Raw genomic sequence first — 16,225 nt, forward strand, 5'->3', positions numbered from 1 at the left:
TTGTGCTGCAATTGCTGTACCTCTGGCAGATACTCAGGCACAGGACAGCTGGTCTGACATGTTTGGAGAGAGGGTTCAACTTAAAAGTGTTAGGGCATTTCTGAAATTGCTGCTGAATTGGTTTTTTAAACATAGGAACATATTTTGGTGGTTGTATTAAATACTAAAAGCATACAGCCATACATTGTAGAGAAAAGTCACTTTTCAAGGACATACTTTTAAAAATCAGTGGCTGATTTGCTAGATAATTATGACAGGATAGAAGCAAGGTACTTCCTGACTCCAAGAAAACATACAACAACAAAACCCCTAGATTTCCTTCAGAAAGTACATTTGTCACTGTCACAACCTGTCTATATGCTCAACAGTGCCAATAAATCTATTTCAGACTTGTGTTTCTGACACAACAAATCATATTTTTCCCTTTTTCCTGCAGCTCTTTTTCTCTGTTTCTTGGGCAGGAACCACATGGAAGATAATATTAATCTGACCCTTCTCTTGTCCTGGTATGTATGATTTTTTTTTTTAATCAGTCTTTATATATACAACTACAATAAATGTCAGGAGCTGATGAGCAGTAAAACAATTTGTTCACTTGCAGCTCTTGTGTAAGTCAGCCAACAGAAAAAAAGACAACTTACAGTAAGATATTTTAAAGACAAATATTTTATTCATGTTTGTGAAACTGTGAGTGACACTGCTGCTCACACCATCCTTTTCTATAATGAAACAAAAAAACAAGTAAGGAACACTCTTCTGAAGTGCAGAAATAAAGCAGTGCTGTCTCAATGCCATGCAGCAAGTCATGTTCATCCCACCCCTTTTAGACAGGTCTTCCAGAACCACCCACCTCTCCTTAAAAGCCTAATCTATTTAGAATGCTCCTCTCATTTCAAAAACTCATTTTAAAGTACTCTTTTATTTAAAATAAGAGGATTTTGTAAATGTACTTTGTTCAACAGAACAGAAGAGCTTCTCCCTTTCCTCTCCCTCCCATTAAAACAAAACAACTTTAATTTTTATTAGCATTACTTAAATAAGGTCTTTCTTTTTTAAAGTAAGCACTGACTTTGTTTTTCTATCATAACTTTATTCTATCAGAATTTCAATCTAAGAATACCTATAAAAGGTTGTATAAAGTTAATAAATTATTAATATATCTTTCAATAAATTTTTAATCAGCTGTTAAAAATCCCAGCAGGCTGTTAGGCTACTTACCACTCTAGCTTATAGCCTTGAAATGGTGGGCATGTATAGCAATAAAGAAAGTATTGTTCATACCTGCAACTCTTAATTACTTATTGACCCTTCATTATTGCAAAGGACTACATAAGGTTTTTTCCCACCCATTCTCTACCTATTCAGTTTCTTGGCTAATGAAGTGCATTGATACCTCTTGGCCCCAGTGAACCAATATTTTTGGTAATGCCTTGCAGCAACTTCCAGTTGCAGTAGGAATGCAGTAGGAATTCCACTGCAGTAGGAATTTTGCCACAAATCTTTTCTTCTACATGAGAGCTTTGTGTATGATGATTGGGATATAGAAGGACTCAGAGCAGGGGCAGGGAATGAAAGCAGCACTCTGCTTTGGTTTCTAGGACTTTACTGACAGCCTATTGACATTTCTAAAATATTCCCCCACGGTAACTGCCTTTCTCACTTCCCCCCTGTCACTTGATTCAGAAAGACTAAAAATATAGTGGAAATTTACTCAGAGGGTGTGCTGAGTCTTTCTTCTACAATGTTTGCGAATATCAGACTTTAAAACCAGCTGGTTGAAATAATGTTAAACTCCTTAAAATACAACAGTAGTGCAGCTACTGGAAAGACTTCCTGGAATAAGCCCTTACACCTACACCTTCTCTTCTGCTTTACTAGATCATTGGGTAGGTTGTTTTAGGCAGAATGAACCAACATTTCATATTTAAGAAATATCAAGATAAGAAACAAATCCAAAAGCAGACCTCCTCTCCAATTTGGGCTGACAAAGTAGGCTCCCATGTATTCTTTTGCTAACTTTTCATTTCTTACTTATGAATGCATTAGTACACCTGTTTAATTGTTTTGTAACACAAGTTGATGCAGTGCAGATCTACCTGAGCTTTTCTTTCTTTCTTTCTTTCTTTCTTTCTTTCTTTCTTTCTTTCTTTCTTTCTTTCTTTCTTTCTTTCTTTCTTTCTTTCTTTCTTTCTTTCTTTCTTTCTTTCTTTCTTTCTTTCTTTCTTTCTTTCTTTCTTTCTTTCTTTCTTTCTTTCTTTCTTTCTTTCTTTCTTTCTTTCTTTCTTTCTTTCTTTCTTTCTTTCTGTCTGTCTGTCTTTCTGTCTTTCTGTCTTTCTGTCTTTCTGTCTTTCTGTCTTTCTTTCTCCATCCAGAGAGGGAGAAATGGAAATGCAGGGCCACAGATACTGGGCCCTTCACACTGCATGGAAGTGACTGGGGAGGTCAAGTACTCCAGTAAGATCCCATCTCACTGACAGAGCTGTGTTTTTCAATTTAAAGGTCATTACATCACTGTAGAGTTGAAAAACAGTGGAGGAAAGACTTCCTTGCTTAAAGATCCTTAATCCAAAGGATCTGCAATGTCCAAAATTCATGTACATGGAGATGTTAAATATACCTATGTGTTTTTCTTTTAATAAGAGATTTTTTTTTCCCCATGAGAGAAAATTTCCTTTTTTCATAAGATAGCTGTCTTAACTTTGAAGGTATAAATTCAAAAGGGGAGACTTTGCTGCCAATAACTTTTCTGCAACATACCCAAATAACATATTGTTTGCTGGAGCATATAAAGGATAGAAGAACTGGAGGGCAAAAATGGCCAGTCTTAGAAGTCCAGTAGTCTGGCACCACAAAATCTGCCACTGTAGTAACTCAATCATCTATGAATATCTGTGTTCATCTTCAGAGCCAGCAGCTAAGAGCAATCCTCTCCTGAACCTTGAAAATGCATAGGGTCCTGCAGCTAGCTGCTCACAGCCAAACAGCCTTCAGTGGATGAAACCTGCGTGTCCTTAGTGAGGTCATCCCATCCAAGTCATACTGGTGAAACAGTCAGCACCTGAAGGTGCTGCAGTAAATGGAACTTCACTCCAGGTCGTTTTCATTTCCCACTGTGTTTTCTGTATGTATTTACTAAAAATGTGGATTATAAGTAACAGTACTAGCTATTGGTAAATAAATTCAGCAGCTCACAATGAGCTAACCTATTCTAATTAATTTGTTAAAACTATAAAATATTGTCATGTTTAAATCGTTTTAATTTGTGCACAAAATATTCAGGGATGTAACAAGTTGCTAAATTGACATAAACTGAGAAAGGGATTAATATATCAATGGAACACATGAACTCTAATGTGGCTTAAATTTATATGTAATCAAGCTGAAAGCTATTTATAAGACATTCAGACACACTGGGAGAGAAAACTACACCAAAGAACTCCTGATCAAAAGCAGCCTATTGGATTAGTAGTCCAGCATTTTGTGACTTATTACAGAAGACAAAATAAAATTAAACTGCTTCTTTCTGGAAATGAGAGCTAATGGCATGTAGAAAGGTCGTGATAACTCGATTGTCACATATTTTGGGGGTATAACATTTGATTTGAGAGTCTGACACCCACAGCTCCAGCATCCTCACATCACGTCTCACATTCATTTCTAATGTCACCTAACCGATACCTGACACAATTTTGATTCACAATCTTTATCTCACTTCCATCTAGAAGTCTGTTAGCACTCATGCCCAAAAAACTACCAGAATTCTCAGTGATTCCTCTGCCAAAACTCTTCTTCTTGTTCCAACTGCATTTCACCTTCTTTGCTGTAGTTCCTAGTCTGCCTAATCATAGCTACCCAGAAGACAACATACAATTTACCTTACCCCTATGTAGAATGAATGTTTCTCATCCAACTGCATTAATTTCATGCATGCTTTGGATTCATTTTCATGTTGCATCTCTTGTTGTGAGATATCAAGTCTGTGAAGCTCAATCTGCTCCAGAAGAACCATCTGTTAAAACCCCATTTCTAGCCAGCTCCCTCCTTACTGCTGCCTCAGGGCTGTCTGGGGGATTTGCTGTTGATGCTTCACCTGACAGGCAGTCTTCGCTGATCCTTCAGGCTTGAACCATGAAATGTTTGCTATTGGTTCTTCCTCTTACCTTTACTCCCTTATTCTCCTTTCCTTTCACTGGAAAAAAAGAAAAAAAAAGAAAAAAAAGAAAAAAAAGAAAAAAAAGAAAAAAAAAGAAAAAAAAAGCTTTGTGCCATCTCAATGTGGGCATGTGGACACATACAGGATTTTGGTGGCTGAGAAGAGTGTTACTCAGAATAGATGCAGCTCTTGGAAGAGATGGATTCAAGGGCAAGAGGAAGAGAACAATGCCCAGTAAATAACCCAGAAAATATTTATTAGAAGCATTTTTCCCATAATAATTTTGTCTCCAGAACTTTGCCAGGATAAAGCAGCATCTTGTAATTGTTGATGCTCACAATCTCTCCACAGTTTTGCAAAATTTGATGTTCTCACATGGGATAACAAGGAGACTTAAGATTCATACACATGGGAATTCTTTATAGTCATTTGGAGATTATTTATAAGCTGAGAGCAGCAAACTTTTTATGTACTTTTCAAAAAATCTTGTTGCAAGAGATACAGGAGAAAACAAGAAGACTTTGTCTAGTCTCTACTTACACCTGTCATGGACAAATGAGGAACTTACACATTTTGTACACAGAAAAATCCTTGATCCTATGTAAGTACTATTCACAAAAAGCTAAAATGTCTCTGTGTTGCCAATACTGTTTTGGACACAAATCCTAAACATAGTCCCATACAAGCTACTATGAACATTAGCTCTCTCCCAGCCATAACCTGTACTTTGATGCAACCAGCTTTGAAGTCCTCTAGGGACTTCTGCAAACGCTCTTTGGCTGCTGCTGAGAAGGCAGCATGCTTCAGCTGTTCATGTTCATGTTCATGTTTTTTCACAGTCCCAGGTGACGGACAGTGAAAAAACAACTTCTTTGTCCTGGGAACTATTACAGTATCAACAACCCTGCAGGGACATCTCTGCACTCTATTTTGATTTCCAAGTAGGCAAAGTTTTTGAGGGATGTAGAACTGGGGCACTGACACATTTTGTTATGGTTTGACTTGGACTTTAAAGCTTTTATGTTATTGCCGGTGTTAATAAATGCAGTGAGGATTACTTTCTAGGCAGACATTTCAGAACACAACCTCCTCTGAGAATAGTGGTCTTCCTATTCAATTCTATTTGATCTGGTTTGATTTAATCTCATTTCATTTTGTTCTATTATGTAAAATATCAGGGCATCTGGAAACATGCACTTCATTTACCAAGGAAAACTGGCCTTGCTCAGTGTGACAGGATTGCATGGAGTGATACAGTTTATATGAACACAACAGAAATATCAGTTTCACATTACAGAAAGCTGAGGCAAAACTAGAAGCAGAGAAAAATAGTGCTTGAAAAACAATGATGTGGTTGTAAAGACTTAGGACAATAACATTGGACAACTGAATTGATGACCTGGAAAACAAGTTCAAATTAAGAAACATAATACTATAAGAATATTGGAGGCACAGCAAGAAAAGAAAAAATATGATGCATTATAAAAATGAGGAGACTGAGTAATTCTGAAATCCTTCTAGATGGTACAGCAGTGTGTTGTAATCATGAGAAACCTAATCAGGTAATGCCTTGCCAGTGCTTTCAAAATGTGTGTCTGTTGGAATGAGGCATTGTGTTTCTAAACTGCCACATAAATTTGAGTCTAATTTTCAGGGTCCAATACTTTTATTGAGATTGCAGTTTTTCTCTGTCTGTGTCAGAAATGTATGAAAGCATTTATGAACATTAAAAGAGGAATGAAAACTATATGACCTTAAAAGGGGCACTGCTCTCTCCTGCCAGCCTGGGAGTCTATGATGGCAGGCTAATGGATGCTGAATTCTTCTGTGTCACGTACAAATGTCATTGCATTTCTGGGAAAGGTAAAGTGCAGGAAGCTGAATGGAAGGGCCTGCTATATACTACACGGTGAACTCTATCCCAGCATTGACTCAGCTGTGTCATATTGACATCACTCCAGTTTTACTGTATCCTCAGCAAAGGACATTGTGTTCTGGCCCACTGGGTTGCTGCCCAGTCCAGTAGGGATGTGCACCTTGCTGGTGTTCTCCTGGCTTTGGCTACTTTTACCGTATACTGTTCTACACAATACTTTGATCTTTCTCCTGGTGTTCCTCCCTTCTGTATTTTTCATTAACTTTTACCTTTGTCATTTTTCATTATCATATGAGAATATTCTCCCAAAATTACAGGCAGGCACCTCTGGATCATAGCCATTGTCATTGTAACTGTTGGACAGAAAAAAAAGCTGGATATTTCAAAGGGTGTAGTGTTGGGTGATTTGATTTAGAGATTTATATTTTTTTAATGTTGGAATTGGTTTTCATTTTGAATTAATTCATAGCAACAAAATGTTTTGTAAGTTGAAAACTAAATTGATAATGTGGGAAATTCTGTCCATTAAACAAATCACCTATACTTCAATTTATTTGCTCTGCTACTGGACTTAGATAAAGAAATTTTTTTATAAATTTGCTGTGATGTTCTGGAAATTTTAAAAATGTTTCTTAAAATTTTAACAGAGCTGGTTATGTTCTGCAACTGCTTTCTTACACCTTAAAAATCCAAGTTTTCATCAGACAATAAGCTGACTCCTCATCATTCAATTATATGAAATAGACTATATGGAAAAAAATAGAGAAACTAATACAGATTTCTGTCTTTTTCTGATATATAATTCATTAGGAGAATAAGATACTGTATTCCTTAGAAAACAAGGAAATTATGTGATTTGTGCAATAAAAGATATGTTGTTGTTGCAGTTGTATATAGTTGCAGTAATGCTATCAGCCACTGAAATGACCAAGCTTACTTTTCATACCCAGGCTTATGTCATATAAAAACCATATAAGAAAGAATGAAACCCAAACTGAAGCACAGTTCCCACATAAAAGCAATCTCCCTGTATTAAAATTGTTCCTGGATGTAGAATTCTGCACAAATCAGGTCTATTTGGTAGGTTCTCAATGTTAAATATCCTTGATGTGAAATTCCTGCAATGGGTACTAATGGTTTTCTTCACAGAGAAAATTTGCAAATACCAGAATGTATGCCCTGCTGCTGCTACTGCAGTCTGGGGAGAAGTTGCTGAGGCAGTCCACAGCAGGGCAGAACAGCTGGATTTGACTCTAACTGTTCTTTAGAAAGATTTTTCTTTCATGAGAAAGAATACTGGAGTTAGCATGTGCACAAGCATGGTAAAATCAGTGTTTCAGTACCAATTAGAAAGTGAGAAGCAATGATATGAATGAATGATGCAAAAAAAAAAAAGCTCAGAAAGCTAAACTTGAATTGGTATAGTAAAACAATTTCTATATCTTAATTTTAAATTCGAATGCACTTAATTTTCCTCCTTGCTAATCAGTGCTGCTTTTAAACTTGAGTTAGTGAAGAAAGTAAAAAAAACCAACCAACCAACCAACAAAACAAAACAAAACAAAAAACAATCAAAAAAACCCCCTCAAAAAACCAAACAACAAAACCAAAAAACCCACAAAACAAAACAAAACAAAACAAAACAAAGCAAAACAAAACAAAACAAAACAAAACAAAACAAAACAAAACAAAACAAAACAAAACAAAACAAAACAAAACAAAACAAAACAAAACAAAACAAACAACACCACCTTTTTCTTCTGCTTCCTTGCCTTGTGGTTTTGTTGTTATTGTTGGGTTTTCTGTTGTTGTTTTTTGTTGGTTTTTTTTCCCGTTGGGCCTCTTACAACTTAGCTTATCCTATGGTTGTATGACTCTGGATTTAGGATGCTAGAGATACTCTTTTAAATAGGAACTTAGACCCCTTCAGTTAACTAAACTAGCTTTCATGACTACTATGGGTATTTAGCTGAAAAAAGAGATGAATATATAGTGTTATTCACAACCACTGTTCTCTAGGATTCCTGAGTTCCATATTGTCAGTTATGAAACATAATTTCAGTGCTTCATCCTAAAAATAAAGTAACTGAGAAATGAAGTTATTTATTTCTTGTGTGGGATAAAAAGAAGTGTTTTGCAGCTGCCAGATATACAAACAAACAAACAAATAAATAAATAAATGTAGCAGCTGAGCCCCTGATACATTAGTGGGTTGAAACTCAGCATATATCATCCCTTCCTGTATTTTCCTTTGCAAAGTATTTCTGGTGCATTGGCTGAAAAAAGACCAGCATCCCATAACACTTCCCCTGGTTTCCTACCTCCAGAATAAACAGCTTCAGAAAGAAACTAACTTGGCAGGAATCCGAGTTCTGTATGAAGCCTGACCTGTTGTGATGAATGTGTTTAGGGAGAACAAGGGCAGGATATTGATCTGAGCATATCAAGTGCCATTTCCTCTTAATCCACTCACTAGTAACTTGATCTTACTATAATTTATAATGTATACTCCAATCCTACACTGATCTCAGAGTTGTGCTTGTCCTGGACAAAACACAAACAGGAGTTTCAAATTGTTGTCACTAGCACTAAGTGGATTTTGTGACTGTGGTAATATGAATGGAAAACCAGTGCATTGTATTTTCCCAGATTTCCTGCAGCAAACAAACAGAATCCCATTACACTCACCCCAGTGAACATCATTTTTTAGATTCTTCTATTTTGGGTTTTCTCCCTGTAAGCAATGTGATACAACTCATATGTGTAAAGGAAAATTTTCTTCACTTAGCCCAAGCATTTTTATTTATTATCTTCTCCTTTAGCCACCTTATAACTCTCCCTTTGCATTTCAATCTGTATCTCTTTATAAATGATTCTTTTGGAAATACAAGGCTATTCCTTCAGGCTCTTTATCTGCAGTGCCCAACGACCTAATGAATCTAATTCCCACATTTGGTATTATTTTGCTACTGAACTTCTAAAAATGGGAAGACCTCAACACAGAAACAACACAGTTGCATTTGTTCAGATAGGTTCTGCCAGTGGAAACCTCATCCCCCTGTTTTCCTTCTCTTGTGTGTCTTTTAAGCTGAAACTTGCATCAAGCTGAATATTGAAAATGTGCAATGTTTGAAACGACTTGGGGAGATGCCTGAAACTACAGAAATAGAATAGAAATAGATGTGAGAACCACCCACTCCTGCAGATGCAGAGCATCCTGCCTCTTTCTCTGCAACAGCAAGGGAAGGGATGTACCCGCCTCTTATCAGAAGGTGTCAGTGTTGCCCCTGGCCTCCCCTCTGCAGCAAGGCTGAACAAAAAAAAAGTCCATGGGTCCTTCGTGAAGTTTACTTTCGCCCTACTAAAATGCCTTTCACCACCTGCACATAGGGCTGAAATATTTCAGACAGTATTTCTGGATACCAGTTGGTCTCTGGGTGATGCACAGTAATGCTGGTAGAATAAGGTGGGGGTGTCAGCAGTGGGGGTGAGAAGGCTCGATTTAACAGGGCTGAATATGCTTTTTATACTGCTAACTTTTGAGCTTGCCAGAGCATAAAAAGATTTTGAGTTTAGTTCAGGTACTTTTTTCTTGTCAAATTCTAATGGTGCATAGATGCAATTTTTAAATTCCCAGGTGCTGAGAATAAGTTATGGCTACCCAAAACCAGTTTATGGTAGTCTATCAAAATGCATTTGAATCTAAAATTTCTGTTCCTTATGTTCTCATACAAATACTTCTTACATTGTTACATCCAGCTCAGGGAAAGGGAAGGAAAGAGATAAATTAGATTGCTCCAAAATCCACAAAGTATACAAAAGGCAGAGGAACACAATCCAGAAAACTCATGGGTGCCTGGTTCAAAGACGTAAAGGTCTGGGAACTCAGTAACACCTCACTGAAACTTCCCAGACAGAAAGGAGTATTGTTATCTGTTGTTTTCATACTTTAGTTCTTGTTGGAAACATTACATTTATGTCTATTATACTTTAACAAGTTTACCCCCCCACACATAACATTTAAACTTTTTTTTCAAATTATATCAATTAGACAAAAGACAAAAAGGCTTTGGATGGGCTTGATTTGACTTCAGCCCTAAACTAGGAAAATTTGTGATATTTGACTGAGATTTTTTATGAATAGATAAGATATTTAAATGAATCCTTGTATTCACTTATGCTGAACAATGTTTTTGCATTGAATTAATTTTTTGAGGAAACAAATAAAGCAGAAGGAGCTTTTTATAAAGACATTTTGACTTTGGAGAGCTTCTTCTCTTCCAGTTCTTGATCAGATTATTTCTAAAACCTAAGAGAATTTTCAGTGAATTGCATTTTAACATTAGTATATTCTTATCACAGTTTGCTTGTTTCCAATTAAGTGTCTAATTCTGTTGCCATTGGAGTAATTGGCAAATTTTCTGTCAGCTTCAGTGACTGTAAAGTGAAGCCCAAATGTTTCTACTCTGCTCGATTCATAAAGTGATTTTGACATTTTTGACCTCCTCATGTAAATATCACCAAAGAAAACTGCCAAAGTCAACTGCCAAAATCCAAAACTTTGGGCATGTGATTGTAGATTTTTGTTTTATTCTCTGTGTCTCAAAGCAACTAACAATGCTGCTTCAAAGACATCATTATTTATATTTAGCTAATAGAATTATGGAACTCATGGATTGAGGCATAGAACTTTTTCCTTCGTCCTTTCAATAATCAGTTTATGCCTTGAAAATGTTATGATGACATTGAAGTCTAGTTTATGAAAAAAAATCATGTTTATCTATAATGCCATTTAACACATCGAAAATGAGAGGTTAGATAATTGGGTTCTGGCCTCCTGCAACACAGAATCTCAGCAGAAGATTTCAAACAAAGGTTTGAGCCTTCTCTTGAATTTGTTTGAATCCTGCAAAGGGAACTTTGCTCTCTATTCACTGACAAGACCTTATGCTTAAGTAACTGTGATGTTAGTAAAGATGGTCATCCTCACACTTTCTGGCAGGCAGTTCCCTAAGAACAGAAAAGAACATTTGAACCAGTTTTTTGTCTCCAAAATATTCTGCTCAGCTGAAGGAACTGTGATGATAAGGCTCCTTCCAGGAGGCTGGTTTCAGAGATACAAGGAGAAAAAGAGAAGACATTATTTTTATATCATCCCTACCGAATCTTGGGCATCAAATACCAAACTGTCATAGGGTACTTTGACCATACATTCTAACAACACTTCTGGTCAGGATAAACTCCAAGCAAAGCTGTTAATGAATGGATTTTCAGTGAAAGTCCATTCTGCTGTCTGTTATATGGTACCATCTTGCCACTATGGTCATTAGGGGACCTTGGAGGGAAATTATTGTTGGGAGAAAGAGGGGACTAATGGCTGCTGCTTCAGGAAAGAGGTGAAAGATTCAGCTTGTCAGGTCCAGGGTCAACTTTTGATCTCCAACTTTTGATTTGAGTATCTCTAACACACTTGCTCTGCGGTCCTCTTTAACACTCCCCCTTCCCCGTGGCTCAGCTCAGGTCTAATATGTCCTAGCTTCATAACTTTGGCTTAGGCTGATGAAGAAATTGTGTGGTGCAGAAGAGCTGTGAAACAGTCTGTAGAGAAGAGCCACATGAGATAAGAAAGGTAAAATTGAAGAGGCTGGATTATTGAGACAGGGGTCTTAAAGATTAAAGAGCCAAAACATGGTCATGAAAAGCAGAAAATACTAAAAAGGGTTGGACTATGGCAAGTCAGCCACACTGAAAGTCAACTCCAGGGAGCAGCAAAGGCCAACCCTTCGCCTCCTGAGAGATCTTTACCTGGTCTCCAGAGAACTCATGGTGAGGATTCTACTGCTGAGACTACCAGCAGTTCCTTAATCCTTGTTCTGCTGGGTGTAGAGCTGATAAACAATACATCCATAAATAATTGCTTTGTACTTTTAAATAGCATATACCTTGCTTACAATGTCCGTATGTGCAATGCTCAAGATGCCCAAATAAAAGGCTCAAAGCAGCGACAAGAGAGACTTTCTGGTGCAAATTCCTGCATGCCACATACCCCATCTTTTCTCCTGCTATCAGCAGCATTCAGCTCAGCTTTCCAGGGAGCTTCTGTGAGCAAAACAGAGCACAGGACCATGTGTTGCTATCATCAGCTTCTGCTGCCCTTGACAGCATCTGGCTCTGGCTATACTTTGCATGAGCATTGCCTCCAAGCTAGCTAGTTTGCATGCTGCTGGCAATGCAGAAGCTGGTTATCACAGGCTAGCAGGGTTCCTTTGCATCTGTCACCAGAGCAGTCCACTGGACAGTATCAGCATGACTGCATTACACAAAGTGAAGCTCAAGTGCAAATTAACATATAGACCCTGCTCCAGACTCTGGACTTTATTTGGATTGATTAAATGAGTTTAAATTGATAACACTTGGTATTGAAAAACTGCAAGGATACCTAGGCAAGCAAATGGGAATAAAATAAAAAATAAATTTACTGTTCAAGTAACTTGGTGAGGTACCTCTGACCTCAGGAAGCTGAGCTGCAAGCTAAAGAAAACAGCAGCTTTTCTCCTCTCTACCTAGATCCCAAACCTTCTGTCTGATTCTTATCTCATTCCCATCTCAAATATTTCAGGTACATATTTAGCATAATTATTCTTGGGTATTTGACTTAAAAGGCTTCTGTTATTTAAATAGGGCTGTCATCTTATTGTGATCCTAATTATCACATATAGTGTAAACAGCCTATTTTTTACTTAACATCTGCGTGAAGGGTTGCTTCCCACACTATCTGTATATTATCTGACTTGTTCCACCATATTGGCGATGTTATTATATATTTTCCACCCTCAGCAGATGGTAGTTCAGGGAGTATTAGTTCACTACCCTATAACAGATATCCATAATTATTGAAAATCAAGCTAAATCAACCATTCTCTTATGCAAAATGGCTAATAATTTGCACTGTCCACTTTGGTGAGCTCTTAACTATTTTCCTATGTCAAAATGTCGACATAGATCTATACAGAAAGGGAGAATTGCTTGCTACTGCTTAAGCAGCACATAAATCGATTGACAGTAGACTAAATTTCACACATTCCTCTTATTTTAACCCTATTGGACTACAACGATAGAGGACAAGTAGGACAATGCCACTGTCTAGAAATCTAGTGCCCACTGTGTTTGGAATTGACTATGTCTCTGCAAATTTAATCAATTTACTTCAGTAGAGGTACCATTAGAAAGGATGAATACAGAAACATGTTTGTGCAAGAAACATTTCCTTTCTATTTGCAGACTTGTGCTTTATACCAAGAAACACCCCCCAAAAATTTGAAAGTTCAAAACTAAACCAACACCATCAAAATCCAAGCTAGGGACAGCAATGGAAATTACAGATTTGAAGAAAGCTAGAATGTGGCTGATTTGTGGATTTTTTCCTTAGGAAACCTTTACATTGTTGCTTACTGTGATAGAAAAATACTTCAAAAAAAAAAGTCAGGTCATGGTTTCTTCCCTTTAATTCCCACACTTTCGCTGCTGAGCAGATCTTTAATTGCACTTTATTGAATGTGTGGTCAGGCTAATCAGGAATAAAAGAGTCCTGAGTGAGACTTTGCCCTTTGAAAACTAGTCCACAAATTGTTTTAGTGCAGCTTTCTAATATATCAGGGAAGGAGAAAGGCAAAGGAGAACTATTTGAAGGTAATTTGGTTTTAATATGCATTAACTTCCAGCACAAATACTTAAGGGAGGATATGTTCTCTTTTCTGAAACAGTATTTCTACTTCATCAGCAATGAGAAGCCAACTGAAAAGTTGAGAGAGAAGATGGGGCAGAATAGAAAATGGAAAAGAAAGAGAATGCCTGCTCTGATATTGTCCCAGATACTCAGAGCTTCCTGATATTCCAAGGTGGCTAAGTAATGCTGTCAGTCATGGTGAAAATGAAGGCTTCATGGAGGCCCATTTGCAGTCAAGCTTTCTGGATGTCAGGAAAACCAGAGAGGAATAATATCAGAATTTGAGAGGGCACATACTAAAGAGGAGTGTAGTTGTACTGAAAAAGAGTAAATAGTAATGACACAAAAGAGATAGTAAGCGCAGAGGATGCTGGGAATGAAGCAAAACTCAGAGAATTCTATCAGATAAATTTTCCCAACCCTTGACACTCAAGTTCTTTCCACAGTAGTTTCAAAAACTAAAATTTTAAACTGTAAAAGATTAAACATTTTAGGTATCAATAATTAATTTTTTAAAAAAATGTTAAAATGGAATGGAAAGTTTTGTTCAGATTTTTTAATGCCATTTTCAACTTTCTGAATCATTGCTAGTTTCAATCCGTTTCTTTTTCTCTCCTTGGTACAAGTATTTAGAAATTGTAATGACTTCTGTCATCTCTCTCCTATGGGAAGGCATGGTACCCTGCTCCTGCTACTTGGTGGTAATAGTAGGAGATTGGCAGCAGTGAAGCTTACATACCATTTTTCAGTTCACTAATTTTTCAAATCCAGTGCTGCTGAAATTCAGAGTGGTGTTATAAATGGAGATACAGATATAGAGGAGTATTTCTGACTGTGTGTTGTGTACAGTGCCCATCTCCTCCACAGTAATTATAGTCACCATCCTGGAGATCTTGTTCTAGAAAATAATTTTTACTGACTGACATAAGGAGGATTAAGGAATTTCAGCTGGCTGTTTAGACAGCTGTAGGTTTCAGACATATTTATGGTTATATTCTACACTGCAGTTGCAAAACCTATGTAATTACTTTTATTACACATTGACATAAAGTCTTTTAAATCTCCTTTGTAGCCACATGGCAAAGCATTTTTTCTACTTCATTATTTTTTCAAAGAACATCCCCTCTCTCCATGGGTTCATAGACAAATATCCTTGTCAAAAATAGGTTCATTACGATTTTAATTATTTTCTAATTGTATGATATTTCCTCTCATTTTATTCCCTAACTGATGACTTTCACATTTCCTCCTGACCTGATCTTAAATCCTCTGTAATAATTTCCATAATAGTACATTTTATTAAAATGTCTACCAAAGTACATTATAAGAGAACCTGCTTGTATGCAAGTGTGTGTTGAACACTCAAGGATTACCTTGGTGGTAAGAGTTCTTTACAGAGAACTATTTCAAGGTCTATTGAAAGGGTGTATTTTTGTTGTGGGTAACACTTTACAATCGTTCTGGGTAACATTTTACTGTTTCAATAGGCTGCATGTCTTCACATGTATCCTCACTTGCATTCAGCATGTCTGCAGGGGAGGATAATCACTTTGCATACCCAATCACAACACTTCCATCTGCCAGGGAGCGTGTATACGCACTCATTTGGACAACAAACTTTTACTCTCAAAGGCAGTAAAATATACCACACGAATTCAAGCTTATGATGCTGTCAGACACAGGGATTTTAAAAAACAAGGTCTGTCATTTTAATCTATTCTTTTACATTCATCATGTCTGCTAGCATCACTGCTAGTTTTTTGTGCTTGGAAAGGACTGTGCACTTTTGAAGTATATCTTATTTAGTCTTAATTATAAATATTTCCACACCTTCCTTGTTTGGTCTTATGTTTTCTATTGTTTTGTCCTTGTGAATGCAAAAGTACATGCTTCTTTTCTATTAAACTATGTGGCCTGTGTAATTTTAAACTGAAACTACAAATCCTGTATTTTGTTATCTGAGCAGGTTCCTGATTCCTGCTGCTATTTATGAAACATATTGCTATAGGAATTCAGTAACTTGCCTGCCACCAGAATTTCTTTGTCAGGTGAACACTTCTTCCCCAGGATAAGGCTTGAAAAGTTGTCTGCTTTTCCAGAGTCTTTAAGGATTTGAATTAATAGTTTTGAAACTCAGCATTGTGTCAATCCTAGATGAATATTGCTTCTGCAAGAAAAAAAAACCCTCCCCATGAATTGTGCACTACTGTGGAAAGCTGTCAGCTCCCATTCAACATCAACCAGGACTCGGGCGACCTTTGATTAGCCTCATGTCACCCTCCAGTTAAATGAGTTAGCAGCTATTAAAGCTGAAACACACAGCCTACCTTGCATTATAAAAGAGTATTTAGTATTTATTCAGCTATAGACAGCTTCTAATACTAGTGGACAAAGACACTAAGCCTATAAGGATTTTTCTGCTTATATAAAGCTCTTTCTTTTGTTTGATTACTTCTGGCAGTGGTGAAAA

This window comes from Prinia subflava, chromosome 4 (assembly GCF_021018805.1).
Source record: "Prinia subflava isolate CZ2003 ecotype Zambia chromosome 4, Cam_Psub_1.2, whole genome shotgun sequence".
Classification (NCBI taxonomy): Eukaryota; Metazoa; Chordata; class Aves; order Passeriformes; family Cisticolidae; genus Prinia; species Prinia subflava.